General features: G+C 38.8%; 1 protein-coding gene across 3 annotated transcripts in view; it reads right to left on the bottom strand.

The window, feature by feature from the left end:
- Positions 1–25,777, bottom strand: part of LOC148422703 (semaphorin-4B-like) — an 85,927-nt gene that overhangs the window by 39,957 nt on the left and 20,193 nt on the right. Inside the window, exons 1-2 of one of the 3 annotated variants that reach the window (XM_088418136.1) lie at positions 22,891–23,028; positions 13,350–13,422 (exon numbers count right to left, since the gene is read on the bottom strand). The exons of 1 other annotated variant lie outside the window; for it this stretch is intronic. The gene's annotated coding sequence lies outside the window, so the exon portion shown is untranslated. Of the gene's footprint in view, positions 1–13,349; positions 13,423–22,890; positions 23,035–25,777 lie in introns of those variants that run through there. One more of the 3 variants, XM_088418137.1, reaches the window with a different exon arrangement.

Raw genomic sequence — 25,777 nt, 5'->3', positions numbered from 1 at the left:
GACAAGATTCAGCCACTTTACCCGCAATGAGAAGATTAAACATAAACGCTTTCATTACCTTTTTGTGACCGGAAGTGCAGAGCCGGAAGAACGCATTCCAGAATTTAAGTGCAATCCCCTGACCCGGCTAAGATTAATTAATGGCTCGTTTTCCGCAGAATGAAGCATACAGCGGTAATTATGAGCATATGCTATTCCAAAGACTTTTAATTGGCTCATTAAAATCTTATTTAACACCATAACAGAGATGGGAGACATTTTGAACTGAGGGTTCAAGGGAGTTAACTTCATCAAGTCGGCTTCTCCGCAGGGAAACGTGACAAACGGGCCTGCGAAGACCATCGCGGCGGAATCTCTGGAATTTCAAGCAGTATTGACAGAATCGTGCCAAATGTAGCCGCAAAGGCAAATGGCTATATTTTATCACCTCTGTCGCGGAAAACCGATACAAGAGGCGGATGGCGGAAGTGCAAATATTCCTAATGATATTCCATTTCATTCCTCCCAGCAAATTTCCGTAACAGATGTGGAGAAGTCAGAAGGAGCTTGCGGATTAAATGTAAAGTAGTTCCTGGCTGTTTTTGCTATTAGGGCCCCGAGTTGGTGAAAGATGAGAAATCGAGGTAGAAAATTGGAGGAAAATTGGAAGAAGAGACAATAAAGAAAGCAGAATTTGTTGATCATTTTAACTAATGTAAAGACATGGATTCCATAAAGCGGATGTGGGCGTTTTTAGGTCATTTCAAGAACTATTTGTTTTTATATACCGTTTGGTTGCTATTAAGACAAGCTGATTTTACAACTATATTGTAGTAACCAGATAAGCTTTTTTTTTCATAAATAGTTTTTCACTTGCAGTTTAAAAAATGTACAGAGTTAAGTTACTGACTAAAAGCTTGCAATCTGTTGCCTCATTTTAATTGAGTTCATGTGATGTGTTTTCTTCGCTAAATATTAGCCAAATCAACACAAATTAGGTGACATTAGGTGATGTATATAATTTTAACATTACACATTTTTTTAAATGAATAATATACATACACAAGACAAAGAAAATTTAAAAAAAAATAGACTATACAGGGGACAGGCAAAAGAAAGCTGAGCTAACAGTTAGCCTAGCTCCCTATTTACCACTACTTTCTTCTTCTGTGTAGTTTTAAATGGCTTGTGGCAGTGTACTGCCTCTCACAGGTCAATCTTGGTACAACAACATACATTCATTTCAGAGGATGAGACTTGATTTTTGATGGCAATATTGTTTCAGTGTGGTTTTTTTTTTCCATCTGTTTACTACCAGGAGTTACTGTACTTTACCGTCACACTGTTTGGGGCAAACCTGATTTGCAAGTTGGATCGGATCGACAAAATACCCATCTGGTCTGAGGCTTACTTTTGTTAATATGTTCCTATATGACCGATGGGAAAAAAATAACTTTTTTTGGATAAAATGGACCCGAGTTCTAGAGTGAGAGGACCCTAAAACTTTACTTAGACTAGACCCAGCTTCACATCCTCGTTGGAGGAATATAGCTAATTGCTCTAATTTCCAGTTTGTGAAAGGAATACAAAAATAATAACAAATCACCTAAAAGTAAATAATCCAACCGTAAAAAGAACTCAATGTACTCTAATTAACCCAGATTGAAAATTCTCCATTTGCTGTCATGAGGCAAGAAAATTGGCATGAATTACAATCCAGTGACACATTTGTGTAAAAAGTGATCCGTTTATAGGGGGCTGACAGAGCTGGAATGACCTATTTCATGACTTGGGGCTGTTTAAAGAAAAATAAGAAGGGGACTCCCAAATCCATCGGAACGGCTGTTACTCAATAGCATCATCGCACACCAGTAGGCGAACAATGTCAGATATGACAATAAAGCAGAAAATGTGACGTGATATGTCCATAGATCCCCATTGTTTTCAAGCATACTAAAGACTTCAGCCTGCAGAAAAAACTGAACGTTACAACACAGTCACTGAATAAGATGGCTTCCCTCGTTCTTTCATTAATGTTGTTATTATCCACAATTTCAGTTTACTGCTTCCTCCACCACAATTTTACGATCCAAATAAACACTATAATTAATGTTACTCAAGCTTTTTTTTTCCCCTTCTGCCTTGAAGGCTTGAACCACAATTCCCTTTGTTGCAACAGTGGGGTTTTGGACTTTGCTAATCCTCTTCCAAGTGCATGCAAAATACAAGCGAACCATGTGATGATCGATCTGTCATGGCCTGCAAATGGACGTTAAATCCTGCAAAGTGGCCGCGAGGAAATATTCCTGGCCGTCACAATAAGTAGGGAGGGAAAAAAAAACAATCAAGCGGACCTTGCAACGGCAACGCTAGAAAGTGACATTTGTGAAGACGTTCCCATGTCAGAGTGCCCTACCGAGCAGGGAAAAGCCCATTTGAGTGGGCCGTGATGAGATGCGCAGATGAGCTTGTCATAGGACCCTTTCCATTTGTCGTTTCCATTACCCAAATGGAGAAAACACCTTTGGAATCTATAAGAAGACTGCTGACTTCACCTTGACCAGAAAGAAAAACTTTGAGAAAATCTTATAGAAAAGCTGTATTCATGAGTCTGGTTTTGGATGGCACTTTGTGAAAATCAACTCCTCGATATGAATTTATTCCCATTCATCCATAAGGACAATTTCGAGGGATCAATTACCTAGAATGCAGTTTTTGTTAATGTGGGAGGAAACCGGAGTATCAGCGAAAACCCACATGCACGATCATGGCCAAAATGATAATCACGATTATTTTGGTCAATATTGAAATCACAATTATTCATCAAGTTTGGTCAAACATGTCTATTTATTGCCCTTTTTAAAACAAGCAGTATATAAACAAGCAGTATATAAACAAAGCTTCAAGGCTTAATACTTACAAATAATGATAAAAATAAACTAAAATAAATAAGGTTAATAATTCAAGGGAAAACTTGGCACAAACGGCAACACAGCTAACTTACTTGCTGAGTGCAGACTAATGAAAAAAATCAGGCCTACTTAGAATCAAGCACATTATTGACTTTTAAGCAAATTTAAATCAATGAGCAATCAAAATGTCATTTTCGGTCATTTCACATCGAACGTATTAAAATTTTCAGATTTTTCAAAATGGGTCTCAATTGACAGCGAGCACTGTATATATGAGGAATCAGGTGCGAAACTCTCACACTAGTAAATAGTATATTAGGGTGAGAAAAGCAGAGGCTTTTGCGATGCAAACATGTGGGAAACATTGCCCCCTGGCGGTCATATGACAAAGTGCTTGATTAGACAGTGATTGATTAGGCTTTTTAAATGTTAATATTGCCAATGATCAGCATTAATCGTGGCAGTCAATATGGTGATCATGATTAAAATTGTATTAATTGTGCAGTCTTACCACATAGGCACGGGGAGAACATGCAAACTCCACACAGGAAGGCTGGAGCCATACGTGCTAACCAGTCTTCCACCGTGCTGCTCAAATCTCATTCCAATGATTTAAAAAATATTTAATTCGAAGTCATCTATATGCTAAATTAAATTGAGAATCATTTTTTCGTGAAATTGCGATTTTATAAAAGCGTCCGAATGCTGGATGGCTGGTGTACAAGACTTTTACAATAGGTACTAACAACTTAATAATGGCATTTAAATGGAGAGTCCAGTTATTTAGCCATTATTGGCAGTAAAAGTTAATAGTTTCTCGATAATTAACTCTTTTAACAGCAGCCATTTTTAGATACTCCTTTAGCTTAAAGCTTGAAAACGTAAAATGACATCTTTGGGATTGATTTAGTAAATTATGATAACTGCATTTTGATCACATACAATATATATTTAAAAAAAAAAACTACTAAAAACTAAATACCAAAAAACAATCAATCGATGACGGTTCGGCTTATGAGCATCACATGACCAACTGGTGAGTCATGATTGGTCATTATACAAGCTTTGAGCACAGGTGATGTCATTTTCATTTTAACCCTAACCCTAACCCCTAACCCTTCAACCGCAATTGTGACAAATGCGATTTTAAAGGTATCAATTGTACATAGAAAATAATTTTATCCTCAAATTAATTATAAACAAAATATGAACAGTTTTCATTATTTTTGTTTGATTACCATCCAAATTTTCTGGCGGAATTCAGATGCTATTATCGGCGGGCTCTTTTTTAGTCCGCCATGATCAAAACGGGATACCCATACATTTTGAGCGATTTTCGATCAAAGAGTAAACACAGAAAATTCCGATTGCTGACCTGGACTATTCTTGGCGAGAAAGGAAAACGATACACGGGTTTGGGCTGCCTAGCGCCGTGTTTTGAGATATCGGAGGTCTTTGTTTTTGCGAGGGGTCACATGTCTGCCAGGTGAAACACTTAAGTAGGTCAGGCCTGTTCAAACACTCCCACTATGAACGTCTCTGCTTGTTTAGCCTATAAACACGCTTAGCGGAGTGGAATATTGACACTCACGGAGGCGGCGCTGACGAAAGCATGATCTCAACACAATTGGAGCCCGCGGCACTTTATGCTGTACAGAGTTCATCAAAACTATAGTTGAATTAATTCGTTATTGTGCAACGTTTGGACGTGTGCCTAGCATTGGGGTACAATAAAAGATCACTCTATGTTCGAATTAGACGATTCTAGAAGGGAATGTGGAATCTCGCAAAACTACCATGAAAAGCTTGTGAGTGATTTGAAATAGGGATGGACACTAAATCAAATTAATTAATTAAAAATTTACGAAATCGTGAACTCGAGAAGCGGCGGAATGGAAGGGTGAACGTTGGACCGATACAATAGAAAACAAACATTACAATAAGCGGATGACGCGTTCAAATGCAGTCGGACATCTGAAACTCATTGAATAAAAGGCCATGGATGCATTAAATATGAATAACCGTTCGAAGATAACGATTCTTAATAACCGGAACCAAACCGTTGCTTCGGGTCCCTTGGATAAATGTGAAATATGTCAAAACATGTTTACAGTGGGGACTAACTACTTAATTGAGGTATTTAAAGAGATAATCGAGTATAATTAAGTGACACTCCTTGAGCCTAACACTTAAAAGTATTTGGAAAAAATATGAAAAATAAATTGCACGTCTGGACCCATAAAACATAAAATGATATCTTAGACATTTGATGAGTTAATTTGAGAACTAAATTATCGTTCATGTGTAATTAAGACTTTGAAAAACATTTTTTTCCCTCGTTATCGACTGAAATTCAATCACAGTTCAGTTCATGAACGTCACATGACCAACAAGTGGGGCCATGATTGGTCAGTACCAGAGCCTTGAGCAAAGTTCATCCTTTTGATGAAAAAAATGAGTTTTTGAAGAAGGTATTTGCAAGAAATTAAAAGATAATTTAGTTGTCAAATGATTTCTTATTTAGAATTACTTATTTAAGATCAAATAATAACTTTTAAACTGCTAAAAATGGCAAAATAAATGGAACCTTTAGAATGATAAATTTATCATTATTTTTGTTTGAATATTTTCCACAGGTTTTTTTTTTTTTGTCAAAACTTTAAATAAATAAAAAACTTGGTATATAATGCCCATCTTACTCCAATGAGTTTCCAAAACTTCTTTTTCAAACGACCTACGGAACTCAACATAAAAGAACGATCCTGCATTATTATTTGCAAACATGTTGACCTCCGGACCGTTCATTCAGTAACGAGGCGCTGAAACATTTCGTCTGCTTGAAATTGATTAGGCCCGTGTGATGTCCATGAAAGGCAGTAAACAAAGCTCCCCCCTTGATGTCCGCAGCTCCAAGCTGCACACATTCCTCTGGCTTAGAGGCTCAGACACAAGCTCGGGCTAGAGGCCATTGGGCAAAGGGCCGCACACATCCATCACTGTGTGCGGCTGATAAAAGGCTGAGCTTGTCAATTTTGTCCGCATGCCCGTCAATGACACCAACCGCAAGTCCGCTTCGCATGGCCAAGTAGACTGCTTTGAATCACACACTAATATATATATATATATATATATATATATATATATATATATATATATATATATATATATATATATATATATATATATATATATATATATATATATATATATATATATATATATATATATATAACGCACACACACAGTGGGCCCCCGCGTTACCGCGGTTGGGGTTGTAAGCCGAATTCGTCGTATGACGGGCAATCCAAACCTATGTTAAATAGCTAATGCGTTTAGAAGGCCAGGTAAAAACATCAAAATAGTACATACATATGAAAAAAATCTATATATATAGTAGACACGTATACGATCAGAAAACATCATAAATAAAGAATATAAAAATGATTTATTTACCTTTGAGTGGCGGTTGTTATGCCCATATTCCCTAATATGAAAGGTTAAGCTAGGCTAGGCTAGCTTTAGATTTCTTGAATATCTCCAGCTTTCTTTCCTTCATTCAATCTTGGGTCCCGTGACTAACCCTTTCAACTTTGAATTAAGCAGTAAAATGCACTATAAATATGATTTTGCAACCACTCGGGACAGAACAAAGGTTTACCGTTCCGCCATTTTGAAACGAGTGAGGCCGGATAATAGCAGACCAGCATTTCCATGAGGAGACGCCGACCAGCAGACCAGCGTTGTAGTGACGCGTTGTTTGACCGCAACAGAAAAATAACAGCTGCAGATGGAGACAAAACAACACAAATAAAGCCATCCGCTGGGGTCATGACAGTTGCTTTGGGGAAAATACCTTAAAGAAGGGACGAAAAAACTCAGTATTCCACATCGCAACATGAAAAAAACGTAAGCCAGGGACGCTGTAACACGGGGGTCCACTGGTGACGTGAGGACGTATTTTAACAAGGCTATGTCAGCACGTTGTGTTTGTACATTACAACGATGTTTCCAAAAAGTAAAAATGACAGCGCCAGTTGAAGTTTTCCTTAGTACTAATACACATTTTGAACACGTCGACACTTCATCCAGTCCTAATATCCTGTCTTCAAATGTCAGGAGCACAAGTTAAGTTTTCCTCTTGAATTCCCATTCAGACCACATTGAAAAAACTTTGTGGGAGAAGGCCCGTCTCCTTTATGTGGGGTCTGAGGAGTGGGCCCACATTCACTGACCCCACTTAGCGAGGATCAATAGCGGGGACGGGCATTCCTCCGTCTTGGGGAGTCACACTCAGACCTCGGCATCCCAGTCATCCGAGCCCTTTTAGCAGACAGATATGTCGAGTAAATTCCAATCATTGATATCCAGAATCCCGGACGACCAGATGTGACCTAGGAGGCCCGCGTATCAGGAGAACCATACGGGGCAGATGAGTTCTTGTCACTCAAGAGCGCCCCTCATTTGGAAAGGCTAATGCAGTCAGGCTAATGTTGTCCTTCAAGGGAAAACTAGGTGGGCCTGCCTTGCTCATTTTTGCTCTTTCGAAACCATTGGTTTGTCTTCCTAGAAAACATTACTGGATCTCCGGCAGTCTGACTGAGAACATCTGGCCAAAAAGTAGCCGGCTCAACACTAGTGCGATGTCATTTATCAATCAAGTTGGAAAAAAAAACTCCTGGATAATAAGTATCGTAATTCCTCGAATATGAGACACACTTGTGTATAAGACGCATCCTTAAATTTGGGGTCAAATTCTGGTATTTTCAGTATTATTATGTAAAAAACACACCAAAACTTTGGCAACAATGTAAAAACTGGAGCAAAACAGAATAAATCTCATCTTCCTAAAGCTCTTCATATTTTCTTGCGTTCATATCAATAAATTATGTATTTGTTACAGGTGTTACAGATTTCCCACATTGTGAGCAGTCAGTGAACGCCTCGTGAATGCGCCTGAAGTAGTTTTCCTTCTCCTCTTAACGCGACTCGAGTTCATTTTACCATAAATATCCGAAGTTGTTTTATTCAATTTATTCAGCGGTGAAATTAACACATCTGTCTTAATGTATCGTATTTTTCGGACTATAAGCCGCGACTTTTTCCTCATGTTTTGAGCCCCACTGCGGTTTATCTGTGTGTGCAAACGTAAGCAAACGTGTGCATCAGTTCGAGGTGTCAATGTATGGAACAAGTATCAAATAGAACTAAAAAGATGTGAATCAAAGGCTGTGCTCAAAAAGAGTTAAAACAATATATAATTTAAAAAAATATATACGTCTAAATTTATTAAGCGAACGTACAAAAGTTTGGGTAAATTTGTGATGTGTAGATTCTATATACAGTACACAGGATGTGACATTTTATTTATGTATTTATGATTGTATGTGAATTATGTAGAATGGGTTATGCTCAATAAAATAAACTAAAATAAGATGCTATTTTCCATCCATTTTCTATAAATCCGTTGGGAATAAACATGCAGGCATATTCCGTCTGTTAAAGAGAGGATGTTGCTGTTGGCAGGCGATTACAAAAAAATTAAATAACTAAAAAATTTCTTCAAATACCATCTTTTTGTGTAAAGATCTGATGTTATTACCAGCGGCACATAGCCCAGTGCGGCTTATCCGTGACAAAAATCAATTTTTTGCTCATATTTTGCTGCTGCGGTTTATATACCAGTGCGCCTTGTAGACCGGAAAATGCGATAAATTATACGTCTAAATTATACGACAAAATAAACATGCCCTACAATTACACTCGGGAGCCGAAGATGTCATATTGATAGAGAATTTCCCACCTTGAGTGCCATTTTAATGCCCAATGTTTTTACACCCCGTTTCCCCTTTCAGTCAAATTGGACACGCTCGGGAACAGAAGAAAATGATGGGGCCTGCATCGATCCTCAGGCGAGATGATTTAATGGCTGGCTGGCTGTTCTATTAAAGCAGACAAGCATAATAAGTGGATTAGCAGCCTATCAGATGACAGAGTTTGGAGCGCTGGCTTATAGGTAGCTCATGATATCACATGATGAGATGATCATCAACGCATAAATGCATTCAAAAGAGGTACAAAAAAAGGTCATGTTAAACCCTCAAATTTGCCAGAGATTTTCCATGCCGTGACGCTCGCACGCAAAAAATTAAGAAATTAGTGTGTGAACACTTTTTTTCCCACATACTCCTGTGGGTTTGAGATGCTATCTCAGTTGTAACGTGTCCATACTTCAACCTCGACAAGTGGAACCACGTGGGTGGGAGATGATGTCATGGAGAGATAGCGGTAAATGATCTGTTTCTACGTACTTGCAACTTGTCAGTGAGATTCAGGCAGGAACCACAAGGTGTTCTACCGCAGTTTTACATCGACATGAGTGTTGCAACCACACAAATAAGACGTGATGCATCCCCCACAACCACATTTTGTATGAAACAAACTCTGAAGGGAACTTTTCGACAGTGGAAACTAATGGTGACTGGCTTTGTGGTTGGAAGATTCATTAACTTTTACTTACTTAGCTTTTACCTGCCAAAGTGGATATAATAAATGTCTACACATCCCTGTTCAAATGTCACCTTTGTGTGATATTAACTTATTCAATCCCAAAGATGTCATTTCACGTTTTTCAATCGTCCAGACATTCAATCCAATAGACATATGTTTTCTCATTCTGGTGTCCTTGGTGAGGAGAAGTGGCTAAAGAGAATCAATCAATCAATCAATCAATCAATCAATCTATCTATCTATCTATCTATCTATCTATCTATCTATCTATCTATCTATCTATCTATCTATCTATCTATCTATCTATCTATCTATCTATCTATCTATCTATCTATCTGGCAGCTTGTTGAGTCAACTCTGCAAACACCATTGATACCGTATCTATCTATCTATCTATCTATCTATCTATCTATCTATCTATCTATCTATCTATCTATCTATCTATCTATCTATCTATCTATCTATCTATCTATCTATCTATCTATCTATCTATCTATCTATCTATCTATCTATCAGGCAGCTTGTTGAGTCAACTCTGCAAGCAGCATTGATACCGTCCCTATCTATCTATCTATCTATCTATCTATCTATCTATCTATCTATCTATCTATCTATCTATCTATCTATCTATCTATCTATCTATCTATCTATCTATCTATCTATCAGGCAGCTTGTTGAGTCAACTCTGCAAGCAGCATTGATACCGTCCCTATCTATCTATCTATCTATCTATCTATCTATCTATCTATCTATCTATCTATCTATCTATCTATCTATCTATCTATCTATCTATCTATCTATCTATCTATCTATCTATCTATGTATCTATCTATCTATCTATCTATCTATCTATCTATCTATCTATCTATCTATCTATCCATTCATCCATCCATCGTAACACAACAAATGTCCTTAAAACGGCAAAAAATAAATTTGCCATTTCTAAATTGTTTTTACTGATTTACTGAGCGTAAACTCGCCACAAGCGGCTGGCTAATATTGGTATCGGCTACCCTCACGAGTATCGAAATGTTGAAATAAGGCTCTTATCATCTAATAAAAAACTTGTGTTGACACGGGCTGTTAAGCCTGCTGAATTGCTGTGCAGTATTTATTCCAATCGTTTGACCTTTACATCAAAGGCATTTCACATCAAAGGGAAAGCATTGAAAAAAGTTACTAGGAGCTGAAATTTCACCCAGATGATGACATGTCAAAGTACAACATGTGTTATCACACTACCAAGGATCGTGCCATCCCTTAGCTAGAAAAAAAAACAAGTAGAATATGGAACAAGGTGTCCGAAAAAAAGATTAAAGATTATATGTTTTTAAGAAACAAGAAACCTCATGTAAAGATGTATGTGACACAGAATTTAGATTTAGATTAGGTTATCTTCTTTTTACGTGCTTAACCACTCAACAGTTTAAATTTCCACGATAGTGACTGCGTGACTCATCGACAGATTCACTATATTTCCATTATTTCATATGGGGGGGGGGGATTAGAAAACCCAAGCAACCTGCATGTCAGATCCCTAAGGTTCCATTGTACAGTACTGTAAATTGGGCCAAGGGATTAACAGATTTTATTTATGATATGGCTATAAAAGTTAAGTGGTTGAAAAATGAAATGTCATAAATACAAAAGCTCCACACAGAAGCTCGACTGTACGAAAAGCTAAGCGATTCCCGCAAGAGATTTGCTTGCGCGGCTTACATTGTAGCGGTCGAACGACGTCAACAGACCGATTTATCACATAAGCAGGCCTTTTATTGGAGATAACATAATCCACCCTTAAGCATGCGGAAGCCCATTTTTGACGTACATTTAACATGTACACGATCCAAACAGGAAACAGTGACTATTTTCACCCCAGTTATTGATCATAAAATGATACTCCGAGCGAGTCTAAGTGCACCTGTCTAGCGCGAGCGTGCGTCGCACCTGCCTGGCGAAGAAGCGCCGGATTGAAAAAGCAAGACGACCACGTGAGCCCTGCAGCCACTCACGCCGCACACAAAACCGAGCGTCTTAAAATATCACATCTTCCAGCCGACAAGATGAATTATTCAGACCTCGCTATCTTCCTGTGCCTCTCCTCTAAAAACACGGGCCGGTCTGTCAGCTTTGCAACATGTCCTTTTTCTACCACGGGAGAGCTTTTGGGTCACGGTGTACATGAGCCAGCGTTCCTTTGTGTACTTTCATCTCTATTTCCAGCCACATAACCGTAAGGAAAAGAGATTGTGTTACGGCGTTGAAAAGGGGAACACACTGGACATTATTACATGACATCACTGCATTTGAAATGAAGTGAAAGCCATCGCAAGGACATTTGATACCTTCCGCAAGAGAGTCGTGCTTTCCGCTTTCTTTACATTCTTTTGCTAAAGTCTGGACCGCGTCGCTCAAGTGAAACGGCAACTAAATAGACTTGCGAAACTTGGCATCGTTCAAACAAACAAAGTCTTCAAATAGCACAGTTTTTTTTTTTTGCCTCAGTTACCCGTTTATTTTGTCAGGCAGAGGTCAAGCTAACCACAATAACAAGTGTTTATGGTCTGTACAATGCTAATATGCTGCCAAGGTGGGGAGAATTTCAAAATAAACTTCACCTTTACAATGCCTTGGTACAATTTATTTAAAAATAGATCCTCGAAATGTGTCGTGGCAGACTTGACTCATCACCAATATCAAAAACGCTACCCTGTCATGAAATCAGGTTCATTTGGTAATTATACTAATTAAGGATTCTGAAACGTACTTCATTATGCTGGCATTGTAATATTTGGCGGCCGTTGCCAGCGATTAGCAGCAATTTTAGTGTTAGCAGCTAGCAGCAACTAGCAGCATTAACAGCAGCAAGCAGCACTTGAATCAACTGCCTCATAAACTGCGAATGATGTCTCGATTACTTTTCAAGGGCAGTTCGATAGTTCGATGGATGTAAATGACTCATCTGAAAGTTCCCGTTCCTACTGATCACTTTTTAACAAACCAGGCTTTTTTAAATGTGCCGTTTGATCCAGCAAAAATTGTTACTGTGGTTTCGATATGAAGAGATATTTGTCTAAAATCTCAATGTTTCTCAAAAATAAAAAAAAAATCATTAAACTGTAAGTGTGTTTTGCTTTCTTCTGTATTCATAAATGTTTTTAATCAAATGCCTGATTATTCAAAAGAATTGTCAGTAGGATATACGAATACCAAAATATTTGATAGCTGCAGCACTAAACGAAAAAAAAAATACATGAAAATAAATCGATAAAATATTTTGTTAATACTTTTAAGCTCACCTCTGAACAATCCATTCATCCATTTTCTAGAGCCGTTTATCCTCACTAAAGTCGCAGGCCTGCTGGTGCCTATCTAAGCTGACTATGGGTCCATCATTCACGCAACCAATCAAAACCTAAGGACAATTTAGTATGTCCAATACACCACTCATGAGTGTTTTTGGAGTGTGGGAGGAAGCCGGAGTGCCCGGAAGAAACCAAGGGCTCGGGGAGAACATGCAAACTCCACACAGGAAGGCCGGAGCCAATTTTGGCCATGATCCACTTTGGCGTCTTGCATGAGTTGCCTCTCACAAATAAATTTTTCACTTTATCCCTTGTGCGGTATTTTGTCTAATCCTTTGATCCGAGAAGACACTAGGGAGCTGAAATTTCACCCAGATGATGATAACATGTCAAATCTCAGCATGGCATGACCACTTAGTTATCACACTACCGAGAGTGAGCCATCCCTTGGCGAAAAAACAGTTAGTAGGATGTGGAAAAATGTGTCGAAAAAATTGACACAATAACGAAACTGTGAGAATAACGCGGAAGAAAAAAATCCTGCAAATGGGTTCAGGGTTAAATATCCTTAATCGTGACAGACTTGCAGATGTGTTCATAAATCCGCATGAAATCACTTTCACCGAGGGCATGATTTGAACTGTACCTCAATTCCTAGTTGCGCTGCAAAACAACCTCAGGCCTGTTCTGTAGTAGAAGCTTCTTTGACTTTGGCAACTCTAGAGAAAAAAAAAAAGTCTTCAAAAGTGAGAAGTTGAAGTGCAGTTGTTTTGGTGCGTTTGAAGGACATGAATCATATGCTTTGGACTCAGCGGTCACAAGATCTGTAGTTGGGACACGTAACAAGGAGAGTTTCACTTACATCATTATTACACCTAATGGCTGTTTCTTCGCCAGAAAAATGACTTCAACAAAAAGTGCCGTACCAAAACGTCTTCTTTAACCGAGATTCACTTCAAAAATGTCATTCAAAATGCCTTTTTTTTTTTGCAGCTTGATTCATTCCATTTAACTGCATTTTAGCGAGCGGCACATTTCTATTTCTAGTTACAAATGCCCCACGGAGACCTTGCGGCACACATTTTGGGACGGCAACGTGAGGAGTGTGCTCGGGCTGCTTGGGAGGGTGAGAACAGGTGCACACTGCACCGCGCTCCTCCTCCGATTGCAGTTTTGGCATCTTGGATAAGACCGTGAGATGCGAGATTCTAGAGCTCACTTTGCATTCTCAAAATGTTGGTTTTGTCTTGTGTCACCTGATTTGTAAATCATTTGGTTCTGCATATATCTATTTTTTTTTTTTTTTTGGAAAGATGATAGAATAACCGAGGTGCGACGGGATTTATATTTAATACATTTAATAAAAGTCAACTTGTCTTATTGATGGAAACGGAAATGGGGAGCAGTCGAGCTGCAATCGATTTAATGGCCTGGAATAAATCAAAACAAAGATGTATAAATTCACGTAAAAAACAGAGATGCTGTTTATCATAGAGAGAATAAACATTTAGCCCTTTTCACCATTAAAAAGTTAATATTTTAATATAAAAAATACCTCAAAAAGCACATTTTCTGTCAACTGAAAATAACATCACATGCCCAAAGCTCGGCTAACGATTTCACAGCTCAGCTGGTGAATGTCACATGATCAACATGTGAGTGGTAATTCGTCGTCACCTGAGTTTTCGGCACACGTGACGTCAATTTCACTTGCCAGCATATGGCAAAATTTTGATTTTGAAGGTTTTAATCGTATTTGAAATTCAGTTATCAAATTTACTTGACAAAAAAGTTTAACTCCATTTTTAAATAACTTTAGCTTCCCTTTAACAACATACATTTCTGCATATTGAGATAACTATGTCTTGCTCGTCAAAGTTTTACTACGTTTTTTACCAATCAGAGGGTGGAAATTTGAAATTTGACTGATTAAATAAACAGTCCCATTGCTAATGTAGTTAAAGGTTCTGGGCAGATTAGACTGACATGGCAACAAAAAAAAAGCTCAAATTTAATTGGAGAGAAAAAAAAATCTATTATGTTAACGTAACAAAAAGTTTAGCCAAGGAAATACCACAAAATGAAGAGTAAAAGTTATGGAATAAATCTTCCTGAGACCTGGCCTATTTATTTGTCTCAGCTGTACTGGACATTTGATTTTGGTCTATATCGAATGACTCTTCGAATCCTAGCGTCCTCAATAGAGGACATTCTGGACTTTCCAACAATATCTAATGTTTTTTGATGGGATGCAAACAACCTTGCTGTCTTGCTGACACAAAATGGACGCAACTTCTCAGGAGGATATTGTTCCATTTGGTTATATTAAATTGTTACAATTTGTTCTTATTACTATTCAAACAGGTTGCAAATATTGATTCGACTTCTTGACTTGGAGGGCAGAGGATTGCAAATCCAAATCCAAACAAACTGCAGCTCTCGCTCTATTAATCAGATCCGCTCTCGCACAAAAACAAGTCAGACGGCTTATAACGGCCCCGAGAGGTCAAGTGTCAACAATGGCAGCCCTTTCTTATCTAACGTGCAACAAGTGGGGCAGGTGTGAGGAAAAACATGGTTATGCAAACCCGCGCATGGGGGACAGCGCTGCCATTCTGTCATGGAGCATACACACGTGCGAACATACCCCACGTGGTTGCCCCACGCTGCTCACCAGTTTTCTGGGATTGGACATGTGATCACAAGCTAAACTGTGATTGGTCATTACCTGAGGCTTGAACACGCCAGTTGACAGTAAGTGCAAAAATGGGGTTTTAGAGGTATTAAATGTGCATGGAAAATAATTTAGTTATATAATTAACTCTGGGCAAAATATTCCCATGTTACAGCTGAAAATGGCTAAGTACATTTCGTATATTGTTCCCTCGTTACATCGCGTTCGGTTATTGGGACTCTTATTGTGGATTTTTATTTCTGACCATAAATTTTGCAGGTTTACGTTGCTATTTTCTGACAATTTTGCTTCTTTTTAAGTCCGACCAGTCAAAAGAAAATCACAATTTTATTATTTTACTTATTATTTATTCAGTTTATTTATAAAAACAAATCCCTACTTGCCACATTGATTACATAGTATTTTGCAGGTTTCCCTTGCTGTTTTTCTATATAGTTTCCTGATTCTATGGTGAAACAGACAAAAAAAGATGAATTTGATGTAATTGTATTTTAACAAAACAAACAATCTAAAAAATGGAACAAAAGATAAAAAAATGTTCCCTCTTTTGCAGATTCCGGTGAATCTGTACAATACATTTGGGACTGTAGAATGCTGTAGCCCATAAAAAAAAAATTACCGTCTGGAATAAGTCCACATTCTTAATACTTGAACTAATAATGCAAAACAATAGACAGGTTAACAAAACTAGCATCAATGTACAGGTAGGTTGAACACTTAAAGCAATGGAAATGTGAACACAAATCGGTGCAGCAACACATGTTGATCGACAATACAACAATGTTCACGGTCATTTTCAGAATTTAAGGTGCAATCCCAACAAAGCAGACCTGTTTTCATATACAGGTCGCAATAATTCTCGAATATTCCGCAGTTTAGTTATGATAGCGACATTTCTCCGTGTCGCTTGAGTTACAAGTGTGATCACGGAACAACTTGAACCCTTAAATCAAGGCAATAATACAATACAGCTACCTGAAACACCCACTTGAACGGAGTAATACCATATTTGTACTTGGTCCGTTCCCACCGTCGCAGTCATGTTTCAAAAGAGCAATGGAAAAGATGTATTCCAGCGACTTGGCCCGCTTCCACATCCGCGGCCGTTTCCCACATCGCCAAACAGCGCTGGAGTGGGAATAAACACAGAAGCCCGCTGTGCTCCCAGAATGCATGTTTGCAGAGTTCCCATCAGAGAGTACACGGTAATAGGACTCCCTCAAGGCCCGCGTTTAACCTTTAGGTTACAAGTGCATGGCCGCTCGGTGCTAGCGGGCAGCCCGCCTTGCAAATATTAACCCTTTCCTGTCGGTCCTTTCTATTAGCACGCGTTGAAACATTAACGACGATATACAGAATGTCACATGAAAAAAAAAAAAAAGCAGCAAGATTAGGGGCACTTAAGTTGTCAGCGTCTGGGTCTTTTTTTTTTTTTTTCCAGTGAAATGTATAGCGGAGAAGTTCTTTGGGCATTCGACCTAAAGAGAAGCCTTGAAACCAGCAAAACTAACATTTTTTTACTGGTTTACACCCTGTGAAAAAAACATTTCGGACAAGTAAGCGTTAACTAGTGCAGTGCTTCTGAAATAGGGAAAAGGCTCTGGTTTTGTAATGAAATTTAATTGCAATTAGGAATTTTTATCTTTTTTTAAGTTTCAGGCACTTTGATGCGCTGGGTTATATTTTTTCAGTGTTAGACTAAGGTGTAACCTGTATAAACGCTGTAAAATATAATATAGAAGCACTGAACTAGTGCAAGGCACTTTCGGATTAAAAAAACAAATAAATAAATAAACTTTGAAACTACCTTTTATTGTTGTCTCTTTCTTCAGCAACACCAAAAGCTAGATTGTGTAGCATCATCTTTTATTTTTATTGGGGAGTCACTATTTCGCAGTAATTTGCTTCATCTTCCTATTAATTTGCTCTTAATTTGAAAAGAAAAAACCTGTTCTGCCACAGCATTAAAAGCATTGGTTTGCTGATATATGCACGAACCCCATCCCAGCGCACTGTTTTCTAGGTTTGGTCAAGTTGACATTCACAAGCTAAGCCGTGATTGGCTGTTACCTATGATGTCATTTTCAGTCTATAGTCTTTATGGTAATAATTGTACATGAAAAAAAATGGTTATGAAATCAAAGGACAAAATATCAACTTTTTACGACTGAAGTTTAGCATCGTTTTAAATGGCATTAAAAAATGATTTTTGTGTTTATGAAGATAACGCGGCATAACATAGATTTGGTCATGTGACATTCGCAAGCTGAGCCGCGACCGGTTGTTATGTGAGCATTGAGCACATGCGAAGTCATTTTCAAATCGATAGCAAGTGGCAAAAATGTGTTTTGAAAGGTATTAATTGTACATATAAAGCATGAAAAACTATCAAATTCAAATGTGACGCGTTTTAACAAAAGCTTAAAAATGAAAACTGAGATATTGATATTCCACTTCTACACCCAATTCCATATAAAATGAGTTATAATACACGGGATAGTTAAAAATAAATAAATAAACAAAGTTACAGTAATTTGAACAATGCCAAGTTGGAATCGCTACTGTAGTTTTAAGAAAAACGTGTTTCATTCTTCTTTTTATGGTGCACATCGTCTAATAATCCTTTTACTTCGATGACGATTTGAAGCTTTCGTCCGGCGGGAAATGAAAGCCGAGGTTGTTTTTGTCGAAATCCCATAATGGACATCTCTGTTGATAATTTGTATAAAATAATCTGTGAAAACGCCTCACAATTCAAGACAAAATATCGCGTTTTTACTGCTGTAAATGCCTACATATTTAAAAAAAAAAAAAAAACGCACATTTTAGGTCCATCCTGAAAAGTCCAAGATGCGTAAAGTATTTTGAGGCTCCATCACAGTAAGTAGAAGATAAAACACTTGAATAGCACTGCGCTGTGTTCCATTAAGAAGAGCGAGGCAACTCCAAGTCCGCCTCAGGACATGTGGTGAGAAACGCTTTTTATTTCCTCTAATAAACTATGCCCCTTAATGTTTCCGATCAAACCAAATGACACAATCTAATTCAGGAGGGATTTCCACTGTAGCCAGGAAATTTTAATCGCATGTGCTCTCTAAGCCTTTGGGGTAAAAATAGCGTTTTGTTTAAAAAAAACTATTTGAAAATGATCTCTCCTGGAGTCAAACTGACAAAAGAGGGGGAAGTGCCCTTGGGATGCGCTGACAAAATGGAAACGCGCGCATATGGCGCCAGCGTATGGGATTAAGCGACGATAAAACACTCAGTGATTTATTCGCTTTTGTCTTTTCCGTTCCCGCGGACAGATTTAGTCGTGTGCAACAGGTTGTCCACTGCTTTGAGTTACTTGGAGAATAAGAAGAACTTAAAGATAAAAACTTACTCCTTATCCTCCGTGTATACTAAGAAGGGAATTAAAAAAACGAGCCAATGAAATAACAGCAATTTTCATCTAATTATTTTCAGAGGCGGCTTGTTGAGTCAACTCTGCAAGCACTATTCATATCGAATCATCATGGCAATCTTGGAAAAAAATCTTTTAAAATAATGATGTGATATACTGTATTTTCAAAATAACGTTGAATGCTATCACTTGCAAGCCTTAAAATTATACAGAAAGCAAATTTGCAGTGTGTTTTTGCACTTTTGTTTTGAGTTTTTGAAGACCCATTTTCAGAACCATCTTGTAGGATTCAAAAAAAGGGACGGAGGATATTTCGATTAAAGCTTCATCTAATCATCTAATATCATCAAAATTCAGTGTATTTATTGGCTTGTACATGCAAACGTGTCAAGTCCTTGAGCATGCTGCTTAGGTACTAGGGGGTTAAGATAAAAACCTCACTCTTATCCCCCATGCATGCCAAGAAGCTAAAAAAAAAAAAAAAAAAAAAACAATTGCCCTGTAATTATTTTCAAAGCGGCAGCTTGTTTAGTCAACTTTGCGAGTCGCCAATCATATTCTGCTCCGTTTAAATGCCCCCTTTGTTAGATTAAGCCAGAGGTGTCCATAGATTTTCATTTATGGGCCGCACACATGCAAACGGATGGTACAAGGGCCACTAAAATTATTCTTGCGATTATCCAATTAATTAAACAGTATGATAACATTTTATTTCTCATTAAAATGTATTGCAAAGTGATTTATTTCCAATGTAATCTACTTACTAAATTAGATAAGTGTAGAGTGGTTAGCACATCCGCTAAGTTCAATTCCAGCGCGCTCTGGCCTCCCTTTGTTTGCATGTTCTCCCCGTGCCTACATGGGTTCTCTCCAGGCACTCTAGCTTCATTCCACATTCCAAAAACATGCATGGCAGGTGTATCGGACATACTAAATTGTCCTTAGGTGTAATCGGGTGCATGAATGGGTGTTCGTCCCTGTGTGCCCCGCAATTGGTCGGCGACCAGTCCAGGGAGTCCCCTGCCTATTGCCTGAAGACAGCTGGGATAGGCACCAGCAAGCCTGTAAACCTAGTGAGTAAGAAAATGGATGGACTTTGTTTTAACATATGTTGTGGGCCACTGAAACACAGATAGGGGTCACAAAAGGCCCCCGGGCCGTAGTTTGGACACACAAAGCAAAACAAGAAAAGCGCTTATTACTGGTTATGGACAGCATTAGCGTTTATCGACATTTTAACACGGCGGTAAATCGTCAAACGACAAAGAAGCCCTTGAAAATCCCACTCAATGCAGGGAATCACCCAAAACTAACGGCGACGGTGCCACGCGATACCTTTTTCCAGCGAGGCCCGGATTTTCCAGCACTGACATAACAAGGAGCGCGCTTCCCCGACCAGCCAAAGCGTTTCTGACAGCATGACACAAGGCGGCTCATTGTGGAGGCCGTCGGCATCCAGAATGCAACTGCCAGCTGTTTTCTTTGTGGCTCCCAGCAAAGGAAAACAGCAGGCCAAGGTCAGCACAGACGGGCTTTTCTCCAGCAGGAGACAACAACGCTCCATCCACGGGGAACTAAAACAAAAAGGCTCTGTCGCCGGCCACATGTTTATTCCGGCTTTCTGCTGGAGTCATCAGCCACTCCCAAATATGCGTTGAGAGCGCCCCCGGTGGCCGCGTAGAGCTTTGGAGGATGTTATCGCCAAAGTTCATGCACCGCAGGCTTTGAGAGGGGTGTCAAGCTGTCCTCTATAGACGACGCTAATGCGCAGTCTCCTCTTTATGAACCGCGTGCTAACAAAAGCAGCTAGAAAGCGCCCGTTTTTGGCGAGCCTTGAACATTTGTGAAATCAACGTGGCATCAAAATACAGTAGTTGAAAGAGGTAAAGGGTTCATCCGGATCCTGAAACTGCAGATAATTAAAACATTCTTAATGTAGAAAGCGGGGCTGAAATGAGTCCGTAAGTAATTCGAGTACTTTGGTTCGAATAAACACTCCAGGCATTTTTTCTTGCCCTGAAAAAACATCTGCTTATTAGTAAAAAAATATGTCAAAGATAAGCCAATCGCAGCAACAGTGAGACATACTGCACATAGACGCAGTTCTTGCATGTTTGCGTGTAACACAAACAGGAGTTTTACGTCATCGCTCTCCTCTACTTCCCGCCAAAAATACCGACGATGATGGCGTTTAGACGCGGAAGTCCTTTCTGATTGGACAGAATTTGGCGAATTTATGCATGCTCATCAATGAATAAAACCACACTATGCTGATTTGTGTAGCAGCATTTCTTGTTTTTATAGTAAAATAAGCTATATGGACGTATTTTTTTTACACACGAAGAGGAGAGAACTAATAACTAATAAATAATAATAATGTATCACTTTTATATGGTGCTTTTATAGACACTCAAAGATGCTTTACAAATAGCCCTGGTTATGTGTTGTATCTGTTGTAAAATAAATCTTAGTTTACCAAAATGTATATGGACAAAAATGTCTTGGTATGCTTTTATTTTGTAAAAAAAATTATGGCTGCATGTTGCAGCCTAACAACCGATGCTCAGGGCTCCAGATACAAACAACACAATACTGTTCAGAAATCACATTCAATCAAAGGTTAGGGCACTAAAAAAAGACTTAATTATGCTGACATTGACGTTGCCAGTAGTTACCAAAGGACTGGGCGCCATTAGAGCTGCATCAAGCATGAATTAGCAGCTAGCAGCGCCAGAGTGCTCGATATAGGCTGGCGTGATAGATGTAAATGACTCTGCACACGTAGTAGTGAACTTTGTAATAATTTTTTGAGTGTTTTTTTTAATTATTGTACATAGAGAAACAATGCGTTGAAAACCCAAAATAGCAATCAAGTTTTGTTTTTCTCCATTTTTTTTCTTACTCCATAGCGCCAAGAACCCCCGTTCTGCGAGAAACTCAAAACAAACTTTTAAAGCAGTGACTTTCATAGAAAATAGCTTGAAAAATAAATTCTTCACTATCTTTAAAATAACCTCCTGCTTTTTCATCCTTTTGCCATTTCACCAAGGGGTTCTATTGGTCTGTAGCCATATATTTAACAAAAATAAAAGCAAACAATGCAATGCAAGCCACTAGAACACAATTTAGCAATACCTTGCCTCATGTTCCAATGCATTTGCTCTTAATTTGAAAGGAAAACATAGTGTCCCTGTAACAGAAGAAAATCGCAAGCATTTAGCTTTGCAGATACCTGCAGGTTCTTGTTAAAACTGCAAATACACCCTGAAGAGCATTCAGGTGCCCCCACTTAAGAAACCGCTAACCCCAACAACGTTTGTATCTACAACCGCTTCCACTTGTGGAAAGACAAAATGTTGGTGTGTCTCATTATTAATTCTGCTTAACTTTACAGACCAAAGCTGCAGCTCAAGGGCCCCAAATTTAAGAACCATCCTACGAATTGTTTACAGGAATGATTTCGAGACTTTTGTTTATATTTATTGCACACATATAATGATGCAGCAGAAAACACACAGTAAATGCTTCTCCAGTAATGCTACAGTGTTTATTGTCAGAGCCTGTATGGCTTTAGTGATAAAGTCAGCAAGAAGCTGCTGCTTCATTTCAGCTCACACCCACTTTCACCTAACACCCAAACGCACGCTGTTCCTTCGCCATATTAAATCGCTACTTAACCATTATACGGTATATTGTCAAATCCTTTGATCTTTAAATCGCATGCATTTCACATCAAAGAGAAAGCATTGAAAGAAGATACCATGGAGCTAACATTTCACCCAGATGTCATATTTCAAAACGGCACGACCAATTTAGTTAAAACACTTTTAGGAAAGTCCCATCCCTTGGCTAAAATACTGCGAGAACGATGTGAAAGAAAATGACCCCATAAATGGTCAAATAGTAATAATATTATCAGAGAAGTGGTTGGACGGGCTGGCGTCATTTCCACCCCAGGTAAGCAGAGCACTCAGTCACCTCGGTGCACATCAATAATTCATAATGCCCCAGCACGCACAAGTTACGAGCACAAGGTCTCTCTCTCTCTCTCTCTCAGATAGAGCAGCAAAACATACAGTATTTACTTACACCCTGTCAAGCCAAAGCTCACTTCCAGAAAGCCACACTGGTCTCTTTTTCCTCCAACAGAAGGCGCGCTCCAAAGAAAATCCTCAGAAAGCGGCACTGCCTCAGTGAGACACAGAGCAGGTCCACATCGTCTTTGCGTTTTCTCTCGTCTCCTCCCGGACACGGTTGTGAGCTTCCTACAACTTCAGCTCTGTCCATAGCCTGCACTGAGAAGCCACGCCCCCATTCAGAGTCCACGCCCACACTGGGAGCCTTGAGTGCCACTCACAGCGTGCACATTTGGCCCTAGAATTTCAGTTCTAACAACCCAAGCACAAAATTCCGTAATAGTGAGATTTTAACAGGGTTTCTGCAGACATCATCAGACTTAATTTAATACCGTGACACGAACAATGCAATTTTCTTTTCAAATTTATAACAAATTGACAGGAACATGACACAAGTTCACAAAATGTTTATGCCTGTTTTTTTTGCTTTTATGGCTCTGCATTGACATTAGTAATGCAAATTTCTACTAGATGAACAACAAACAAACGCTGCTTTATCATCTTGAGTTACTGAATAAAATACAACTACAAATGGAGTTTCAAAGTTTTAATTATGTTAAAAAAATGCTTCCCATTTGTTAGGCCAGTGGTTGTGAAAGTACCCATCGATGTCATTGAAAGCATTTCAGGGGGTACATGAGATTAGAACATGGTATCTGTTGGTGTCTGCAAAAGTAATTTCATGCTTTTCAATGCCATGGCAGCAAGAGTATATTTTTCTTTTCAAGTTAAGAGCAAATTAAATGGAAAATGATGAGTTCATTTTGTCCTAAAACAATTTATTGATTCAATAATTACTAAAAGCATTTTTTGCATGTTTTTTGTTTAATTTAAACTCTCAAGCACCCCCTGGTGTTCCTTCAAGTACCCCCAGGGGTACTAGTACCCCCATTTGTGAATCACTGGCCCAGAGAAACCACTAAAAATGTGACAGTTTCATTTTTGTTTTGTTTTTCCATCAAAAAATGCTTAGTGCTGTGTACTTGACTAAAAAAATGATTCATTAAAAATAAAGGTTGACAAACACTGCCCCTGACAATCAAGACCAACAAGTCTGCCAACTTCAAACTGAGCATTTTACCGGGGAAATCTCATTTTACAAACATTGATGCGCATTTTCCTACAGTACTGCAACTTGTTGAAAGGGCTTTTTCAAGTCAAGCGTTCTCCAGAAAACATTTCCCGGGTAAACAGAGAAGTGTGGGCTGGGCACGGCTGTTTCTAAAATAGCAGATGCTAATTATACATTTCAGGCGCGCGCTGAGGAAGACGAGGCGTTTGAGGGGTCGGGGTTTTGGAATTAGCGCTAAGTGACAAAAGCCCGCCTGTTGTCGTTGGCTGTCACGGGTCACGGCCGACGTCTTCTTCTCTGCCCAATCGTTCCTGTGAGCACACCTCTGTTTGAGCGCTAACACCTGCTTCAGAGATCCGACACAGCTTCTCCCTCACTAGACGTCTAAACACACACCGTAGACCAAACAACACGCAATGCCTGGACTTTTTTTTTTTCCACACAGATTTTTGACCCTGCTACCGGAGATAATGTTTGCCACACTCTCTCACATTGCTACCATCTGTCCCCCTTTTTTTCCGCAGCCAGTGAAAACAGACCAGACTGTACTACTAGAGGTGGAAATTGCACGACTGCAACAAACAGGATGCAAGTGTCAACATCAATGGCGTCCCCGTGATGATGCTTGACCGTGTCATTGAGATTACCATATTTTCCGCGCTATAAAGTGCACCTAACAGCCTTCAACTTTCTCAAAAACTGACAGCGCGCCTTATAATCCGCTGCGGCTTATAAACTGCAAGTTTTCACTTTTAAGAGATGAAAAAATAAAATAATCGCCATGTAAATTCTTCAATTTTTACCTCTGCTTTTCAGTTATGAATGTATTTTTTGCAATTAAAAATTTAAAACACCTTGTTTGAATGTATATGCTATGTATGCTACAATTTTGATGGAATTTGTATTTGTAAAAAAAAAAACGAATTTTATAAACAATATATATTTTAGAAACAATATATTTGAAAGTTTTTGGTTGCAATTTCATTTAAAAAAATCATATTTATTTTAATCATAATTCTATTTTTTTTAAACTCTTGATGCCTCTTGACAGTGATCCAAACAGTCTTTTCACAGAATCAAGAGGTATTTTTTTTCCCCAATTCTTCAGATAGTACAAAAATAAAATGTCTGTTTATTCATTTTGTGTGTAACCAAGTTGTGAGAACACTTATATACTATTAATAGCGTTTGACAACTTATGATTGCTTTGTTGACATTCCCTTTAGCGCAGCTCCATCTAGTGGATGCATAGCGCAAGCCCAGCCACTACAATAGCTTCTATTCTATTCTATTCTTCAAAATCATACGCTTGTAAGTTGAGTTGAGTTCACGGCCATCCTGCAAGGCTGGTGGCCCAAATTAATGCTTAAAAATCACAGCAAAAAAAAAAAAAAAAGTCCAAACACTGTTGGGTGACGTCTATCCGTAGGCACCACTGTATCGACATCAGCATTAAATTGGAATTTAGTGTAAATCCACCATCAGAGATGCATACACCCAAGGCTAGATCATTTGGAAGATTTTTGTTTTCGTTATCACCGGGGGAGAAATTGTATTTGTGATGGCTCACCTTAAGCACCTGTATGGCAGAAAATGCCGAATGGCCCTCACCCACCCACGCTGGCAGGGAGGTAATCCATCCAACCATGTGACTCACCTCGGGGCCTTTCATTAGACTGCTGCACACATGCTCATTTTCACTGTGACTATTACTCAGCAGGCTGAAACTACGCCCGGAGTTCCAGGCAGTGCCAGTCACATGTCACAC

Source organism: Hippichthys cyanospilos, chromosome 6, assembly GCF_059441005.1.
Source record: "Hippichthys cyanospilos isolate Australia breed blue-spotted pipefish chromosome 6, RoL_Hcya_1.0, whole genome shotgun sequence".
In the NCBI taxonomy this organism is placed as follows: domain Eukaryota; kingdom Metazoa; phylum Chordata; class Actinopteri; order Syngnathiformes; family Syngnathidae; genus Hippichthys; species Hippichthys cyanospilos.
The sequence above is the reverse complement of the archived record's forward strand: the minus strand, read 5'-3'. Positions and strand labels throughout refer to the sequence as shown.